Here is an 8,642-nt window from a genome sequence, read left to right on the forward strand (position 1 = left end):
GAAGTGACATGATTATAGACTTGAAAAAGTAATGTGATTATAAAAGAGACATTTAGCTATCAGTGAGAACTGCCTCGCCACCGGTCTGAACACCGCACCTCTGTCCGTCAAGGCCCGTCGTCCAATCAGACTGTAGATTTCATCATGTAGGTGTTGTAATGACATAAACTCCACTGGATCCTCAGCAGCTCAACAACCTTGTGGGTCAGTAAAGATGAGACTTTCACTTACAAGGACGCACTCCGAGAAAAAAAAATGTCTGGATGACAAAAAAAATACTTTCTCTGCGTCACACGTGAATGGCCTGTGTTTAGGATCGAAGACAAAGCTACAGGCTGCTGTAAAATAAGTCATTCACTGTAAACAGCAGTGTAATGCGTCAGAGCAGGAGTCACTCATTCGTCCTTCAGGTGTTCAGTTTTTCAATGGATAACAGGTGAAAAGTGTATGTACAGTCGAAGTGGTTACAGCAGCCAGTCAGTTCATATTCAGGATAATGTTTGCATCCCCAGCTAAAAAACAAAAAACATCTGATTTCATTGGCACAGACAATAAAAAGGAAAAAAAAAGATATAAAATCGAATTTCTCCCTTGAATTGTTTTCGGTTTTGTTCCAGGTGAACGAGAGGTGTATATTTTGCTTAAAAACTGTTGCTTTGCCATTAATAGGTTGCTTTTTGGTTAAAAAAAAAAAAAAAACAACGTAAAAGAAATATTTAGAGTTTTATAATGTGATGAATAAAAATCATGGTATATTAAATTGTTCCATTGTATAATCAGGTAAATGCACATTTTGTTGCTGCTTCAAATTGTAAGTGTATTTTCTAGTCTCGAGAAAATGACAACAGGGGGGAAAAAAGAAAAAAAAACAGTGCAGCAGCTATGGCCTGCTATTCTGGATTTCTCTTTATTTTTTGTCTCTTTTTTTTCCGTCAATTTCAGCATTAAAAAAATTACTCTGAATTTTGTTCTCAAGATTCACGTGTGTGGGATGGGATTGGCAATAGGAAAAATTCTGTAATAAAATAGTTCTGAAAAACAAAGTGATGAGCACTTCTCAAATGTTTTAATTGATCATAATATAAAGAAAAGTTTAAGAGCTTCAGTGTTTCTTCTCTTGGCAGTTTTATGTATTCCTTACATATGATAAATCTTTTTTTTTTCAATCAAGCTGAATATTTATCATGTCTGTCCCGACAAGGTCATAAATTTACAAAGTGGAAGTGGGAAAAGAAAACACCATAGCAGGTGTGTGTGTGTATGTGTGTGTAGACTAGCAGATTATAGACTCTTGTCAATTTCCAAGTTGGAAAGAAAACTCCCAATCACAAAGCATTTGACCAAAGTGACACCTGAGGAAAAATCAATGGCTAATTTAAGACCTCGCTTTTTCATGTAGGTGAATTGTTTCTGTCCTTTTGTGTCTGGTGCTGGCAGTAATGGAAAAAAAAAACAGCAACAAAAAAAGCAGCAACACTCCCTTAAAGTTATCATTTCCTTTTGTAAGGTGTCACTATTGCTAAAAATCAATGACTAATTTAAGGAAGCATTGTTTAATTGGTTCCACTGATTTGAAAAATGAAAACGGATGTGTAAGTAATGAAAAAACACCACTTGCCTTAATTTGTCAGAGCAGGTTACAAGCCGAGCCTATTACAGTCCCCACGCTTAGGTTTTTCTTTTTTATTGATTGTCTGTAGGGAAGGGAATTGCCCTTAACTTTAAACACCTGATTGCTTCCCCGAGGATATTTAACAACATCTAATCCGACATATACAAAAGTAAAAACAGCAGTGCGGCTTTTAATATGATGAATGACGCTTCTATTTTGGGTTTTCCTCTTAAAATGGCACTAAACTGGAGTAAAGAGTGCTTGTTCAGTATTGAAAAAGTAGGTCAATGAGGTGAAGACGGGGCTACCTTTTTAGATAATTAGTTATATCCTGTGTATTTACTGTCTGAGCACTATAATCAAATGTAAATATTTTTATCAAAAATATTTCAGCACCACACTTCTGTTCTTAAGAAGAAAATGCACATAAGAAAATATAATCCAACATTTAATTTAAGCAGATTATTGGAACATGTAGACATTATCATTGGTGGTGGAGGAAAGAAATTAAGTGCATTTATTCAAGTATAATTCTTTGTACTTTGTATTTGTACTTTTTTTTTAGCTCTTTACCTTCTACATGTATTTACAGTCCTATCTATATTTAAAGATAACAGATTCCAAGTTGTTTATGCCTTATAGATGTAAAACACTATATGCTATACAGTGGTTTACAGTAACATATAAAACCCAGCAGTTTATGTGCAGGCCTGCTACTTTAACAGCAGGACTTTAACTGAGTGCATTTCACTAATTCAAAGATGGGTTTAAAGTATCTTGACATTCTTTCACTTAAAGGATTTCCAAGTGGTAAGATTCCTTCTGTAAAGTGCCGGACTACATAGGCGGACTATCCCTGAGCAGCTCTGTGCAAGGAGAACCAGTTTTTGCGTCAGAGGCTGTATGTGGTTTGACTGTTCAAATGAACTTCACGGTTACAGACCGAACACAAATGACTGTGGTTTATTCAAAGTCCCATCATTGAAATCCAATGCAAACACTTTGGTGCTTTAAATATGTGGTGAATTTTCCATGTGAGCGGTGAGCTGCTGGTGGGACAACAGCACTGCAGCATTTTCCACCTGTATGTCGTGAATAGTGTGAAGGTCACTTGCAGGATTAGTTGTCTTACACCTTTTAAAGGCATTCTGTCGCCGAGGCTGAAAATCGCCATGCAAATCCTGTTATCTGGCCCCAACTCAGGGAATCAGGGCCTCAGCTATCAACATATTTACCATTTATGGACATATGCTTTACATCCTGTGCCACCAGCCAAATCCTCCCCTCCTCTGCTGCACTACCGGCTAATATTCTGTGTATCTGAACTGTGAATTGTGGTCCTCCCCCACTGTAACAAACAGATGGCCGCTCGATCTTGAGTCATCACAAACCCATTACCAGAGTGACTTGTCCTCAGCCAGGCTGCCTTGATTCGTGCCCGATGGCTCTCGCCAGTGTTTGCTCAGGCTCTTAAGTCATCCTCAGGCTTCACAGCGCACTGTGTTTGCTCAGGTTAAATGGCTTGTGCTGCCCCTGGAGTCTCCTGATTGGCTGTGACACTGCAGTGTTTGACAAGTGAAATGACACCGAGTGGCCCCCGTCGCAGCAAATGTGTTTGGCTGTTTGAAACAAGTTGGCTTTTAATACAGCGTGTTTGCACACCAAAAAGCCCTAAGTGTGTTTCTATCTGTGTTGCCAGGGTCTATCAGTGGCCAGACCAGTGAGCATAAATCATTCAGAGGTAATTCAGAGGAACAACAGAGGCTCTAAGAGGAAAAAGCAGGGAAATTATAAAGCCTCTATAATGGAGGCCCCTATTACAGCTGCTGGTCCAGTTTAAGACGGCCTTATAAATGGTTTTATTATCTAGGAGGCTCTATTTTGGCTACATCTGTTCAGAATCACCATTTCTGAGTATAATTCTGAGCAGTAATCAAAAAGTTTTTGAAACACCTTCATTTTCTTCAGAGGTCGTGATTCCTAAATTCAAAGTACAGTCAACTCTTTACTCTTGCATTTCTTTTTTTTTAATCAATTAGAGAGCACTCTGCAGTGTGCTGCAGGACACAAGCACACACACACACACAAACCTGGGTCATAATTTCTTTCAGTCACCGGGGCCGGCGTGCGGATCAAAGGTCTTGGAGAAGCTGCTGACTGCTGAAACAAGCGTGGTTGTTGTCTAATTTAACAAGGATCCTGTGTTTTTGGGAGGTTTCAGGCAACACCACAGGTCCCTCACTCATTACGCTTTTTTCTCTCTTGTTGATCGTCTTCCTGCTTCGAAACAGATGAAACACAAAAGCTAACTCCCCACCCCTTCCACCCCCCAACACAAAGACTGTGACAGTAATAAATAGCCTGTGTGATCCAGGTTTAGAAAGCTGTGAAATTGGATATTGAGATGCTCTCCGGAGCTGCGGGTCGGGAGTAGTTTCAGACTAGACTGTGGGAATCGTCTAATCCGATCACCCGGAATGTAAGACGGGCTAATCGCCTAACAGGCCGGGCCTCTTGTGCCCACGGGGCATTGGTGGTGGGGAATTGATGCCTTTCTCTTTTTAAAATGGGATTTATCAACTCTTTAGTTTCACTGAGAATCATAGAAACACTTTTAAATCTTTTGTTTGCCAGAATGTTGGCATATTTCAGGAGTAATTAACTGTTACTGTGCAACGGAGTACATTCTGTTCATGTTTTACAGTAGCGAAAACACTCCAAAAAAGGATTTTTTTTTTTTTACTTAGTCATTTTCTTGAGTCCATGAAAAGCTTTTCTTCCATTTAAAAAGCTCCTCATAAATTCCATTCAAGAAATGATAATGCTGTAAACAAAATAAGTGAAACTACTTTGGTATAACGAAACAGATCCTTAAACCTAAACTAAATACCATTCTGTCAGTTGTAAAAGTTAGCAAAAACTCACAGTAGACCATTATCAGTACCCATTGAATAGAACATACTGCTCTACAGTCAATGTGTTTGTGCAAAAAAAATCATTCCATCCAAGTGAAGTAGCCACATGTTATGTTCTCATTTCGGAGACTCTATGAAGACACCAGCGTTTGTGCAAACAGCTTTGATCAGAGTCTGATGAAACCTAATGAAAGCTGTTTGCTGTAATGTTGGTGTCTTAATAAACATGAGAACACAGCGTGTGGCTACTTCATCTCAATGAAAAACTGGATATTGGACACTCCTGTTTTTCACTGTCGATGTAATAAAGAGTTGTTTTTCTGACTAACCTGACAAAATGTTCATATTTGCTCATATCTTCAAATTATATTTGTTTCTATCACTTTCAGGATAGCATATGTGCATGCACCTTTCACAGTACTCTGTGCAAGAATATATATATATATATATACATATATTCAATGCACATGACATGTGCACATGTGGTGTATCAAATGCTTTGTAACTGAGAAAAACTCGAGTTTTATTCCTGGAAACTTATTTTGTCATTAAAAAGTTAAGCATATTTAGTGTATTTCATGACAGCCTGTTAGAGAGGCTAGTACTATCTCATTAGGGTATTGTGGTTTTAAGCCTCACAGAAAGACATCCCTCAAGACTTTTTTTTTCAGGTAGTATGCAAACATGTAAAATATCAGCTATCTGTGAGTTAGTTCTAAAAATATCAGCACTAGCAGCTTCCTCCAAAACCCTCGAATTGAGCCCTAACACCGTCTCTGCCTCTCTGGCCTGGCACGCCACCCGTCTCTTCACCTTCCACAATGTCGTTTGATCTCCGCGACGCTGTCAACGCCACAGATCAACCTCACGACAGACCTTGTAGCCACAGCCACCCAGCGAGGTGGCCAGCCATCTGTCACAGGGGCCTGGAGACCTTGGGCTGCAAAGGGTCCAACCCCCTCCCATGCACCCCACACCCCCTCCCAGGGCCCATTAGCTCTCCCTAATGCAGCCAGTGTAGGCCCTAACAGGCACAAAATGGACTGCTACTCATCCTCTTTAATTCCCAAATGAGTTCTCTTTAGCATATACATAATTCATTTCTTGAAGTCACTTACGGGCGTCTTTCACCCATTTAGCAAATACTCATGTCGGGTTTATCTTTTTTAGTTTAACAGTTTTCAGGTGCGTAAATCTGATCACAGCTGCTATAAAGAGAGATTAATCTTGGTGGGAAAAATAATCTGAGTGTGAAATACACAAGCAAAAGAGAGGTTGGATTTCAGAGTCATGCAATGAGATTTAAATAGCAAGCAAGGAGCCTGGAAAAGTATACTAATGTAGTCAGATGAAGATAGATAATACGGGGTAAATTTAGACCACCTCACATTCATAATACCTAATGCCCTTTAAATAGGCTTAAGAGGAGGACTAGAAATAGGCTGTGTTAATTAATTATTTTCACTAGATTCCTTCTTCTTCTTCTTGCTTTCCTTTCCACGGGCGTGTTAATTCTTTCTTGGCGAATATGTGGCAGCCATGTCAAATCTACTAAATAATGCACTTGTTACGATACACCTTAATTTCTTGGATAGAGAGGAATTCATGAGGTATTCGCCAGTTAAATTGAATACAGAGAGTAATATTTTTTCTTAATATTATTCTGGATTCCTGCTCAGGGTTAAGTGTGGAGACTAATGCGAGGAAAGCTGAGGAAAACTGTGTGCTTTGAGAAATGTTGGACAGTAAATAGCAAGTGCAGCAAAAAGGGAGGTTTGGGAGTAGATTTTGGGAGTCATCAAGCAGACAAGCAAAGGTGTTAAACATGATTATAAATACACTATGATAACTCTTTTTGCACTTGTCATTAAATATCAGATAAGACTAAAAAAGCACCACGGCCTTGGTGTTAAATGAAAACATAGTAAAATGTATTCCAAGTGAAAATAAGCGAACAATTATAAGCACACAGCAGACTCTAAAAATAACAGGAAAATAAACCCCGCTGTGGTTAACTCATATTTGAGGCTCAGTCTCAAAACACATGTCATAAATAGGAGTGACAAAGATATCTCTGGCTATCATAAAAACTGCAAAACACACATGGGACAAGCGCACCATTGTCCTCATAAGCCACATGAGAAACATAGGCATAGTGTGATAGTACAAATGGCACGCTTCCAGGATCCCCTCCGCAAGCCACACGATGAAGAGCAGAGTAAATACATTACACTCGAGGACCTGTAGGCACAGACACAAAGGCTGCAGGAGCAGGCCGAGGCAGCAAGCTGACCAAACCGCTCATGTGAAAAGAGATTCTGCTCTGGACCCCCGTTGTCCTGTTTTGGCAACAGAGGGCAGGGGGACCAAGTGCTGAGCCAGGACAATATGTTTTTTCAAATGCCCCTCAGCCAATATTTATTTAGCTACAAGCTGGCATGTCTGAGGAGCCCGTGGCAGCCAAGACGGGCGTGCAACCGTGATTTTCAAGATGTTACAAACATCAGGCTTCAGTATGATTCTGACCTTGCTAATGTCCAATAAATTACAAATGAGTCATGTGTGATAACTGCTGCAATGCCACATTTGGTGCTGAATTATGGGATGGCAGTGAAGGCAAAAAAAACAAATAGACAATTATGTTATTTACCAGGAAAACAGATGGAATAAAATAGTTTTCTGACAGGCTACTCCTTCATTCAGAAACAATTTTAAAAAGCCAATAAAGGGCAGTCGAGATTCAGTCTAGTCGCAGCAGTAATTTTGGTAACTAGCTGTAGATTGCAAATGATGAACAGTGAGGTGCAGGATAATAACATAGCCCTGCATATTGTAGACTTGTGTTAGAAAGAGTAAATGGGGGAGAGAGGAGGAAAAGAGAGGGAGAGAGGGGGGACTTTATTTATTTCTTTCTGGCTTTTAAAACAGATGGTTCCTTATGTGCTGAGCGGAAGTGTCTGTTAACTCAGTTGGCTCACTATTGGTGGCTGCCGGCCAATGACAACAACGGGATCGGGGAGTGTGAGCAACAGTGCAGTTTGCTTTCTTCAGATGCTCTGCGAACAGAAGGATGGCAGCCTGCAGATACTGTTGCACGGCCACCCAAGCCTGGCAGTGCCAGCGGAGGCACCCATCACACCTCTATGCGGCACCCTCTCCATCTCACTGCTGCAAGTGTGGGTTACAGGACAAAACGAGGCCAAAAGCTCAGGGAAAGAGTTCAAGTTGTAAAGGAGGAGAGTTTGTTTGTATGGAATTCATTTAGTATTCGTTTCTGTCCAGCCCATCTCCACTTGTGTTTCAAATAACCCGCAATATTTGCATCTCAAGCAAATCATGTAGGGATCAGGACAATATAGGTGCATTAATAATTTCCTGTGTTGACTGTCAGCTCCAGACAATTCCTTTTTTGCATGTTTAGTGGTAGTGTTTTTTTAAACTGTTTTGCTATACAGGAATATTACGTTTCAATGTCATCAATAGCGTCATCTCAAATGTCTCTCAAAAAAGCTTTTACAGTGTCATGAGAGCATCGTACTACTTCTATCATTGCTTCTTGGAGAAAGAAGTAAGATCAAATCCCCAAAGTATTCACAGAAATTCAATGGTTACTGGATTAATCGACACCACTCTGTACAGTGCAAGAAATGGTGAGACTTATCAAGGAAGAAAGAAAGGGTGGTGGAGGTTGGGGTGGATGATGGGCATGCATTACATCACATTTGGTCCTTTTTATTAAACATAAGCATTTTCTTGATATTTCCCAAACTGTAGGATTAATGTTGCCATTTGACGTTGAAAAGTTGGATGTTTGACTTTCCCTGTCATGCGTATGATTTATACATGAAAAAGGTTTCTTTGTGCTCACCTTGGAAAATATTTGTAGAAAATACTGAAAATATACTCCTAGAATAAAAAGACTAAATGCAATATTAACCATTTTAACTTGCTAATTTAACTTTTGTCTTAACTTTAACTGTTAAAACAATTTAAAAGGTTAAAAACAACAACAGCTGTGCAGTGGCCTTTGGAATTTGCATATTACAGAAAATATCTTTTTAATGGCGGTGCTTTAGGTGAGGACTGAGCTGCAGGCACCAACATTTAAGTGCAGA

Source organism: Diplotaxodon limnothrissa, linkage group LG11 (assembly GCF_057381915.1).
Source record: "Diplotaxodon limnothrissa isolate DT_005_m linkage group LG11, D_limnothrissa_male_GT1.1, whole genome shotgun sequence".
NCBI lineage: Eukaryota > Metazoa > Chordata > Actinopteri > Cichliformes > Cichlidae > Diplotaxodon > Diplotaxodon limnothrissa.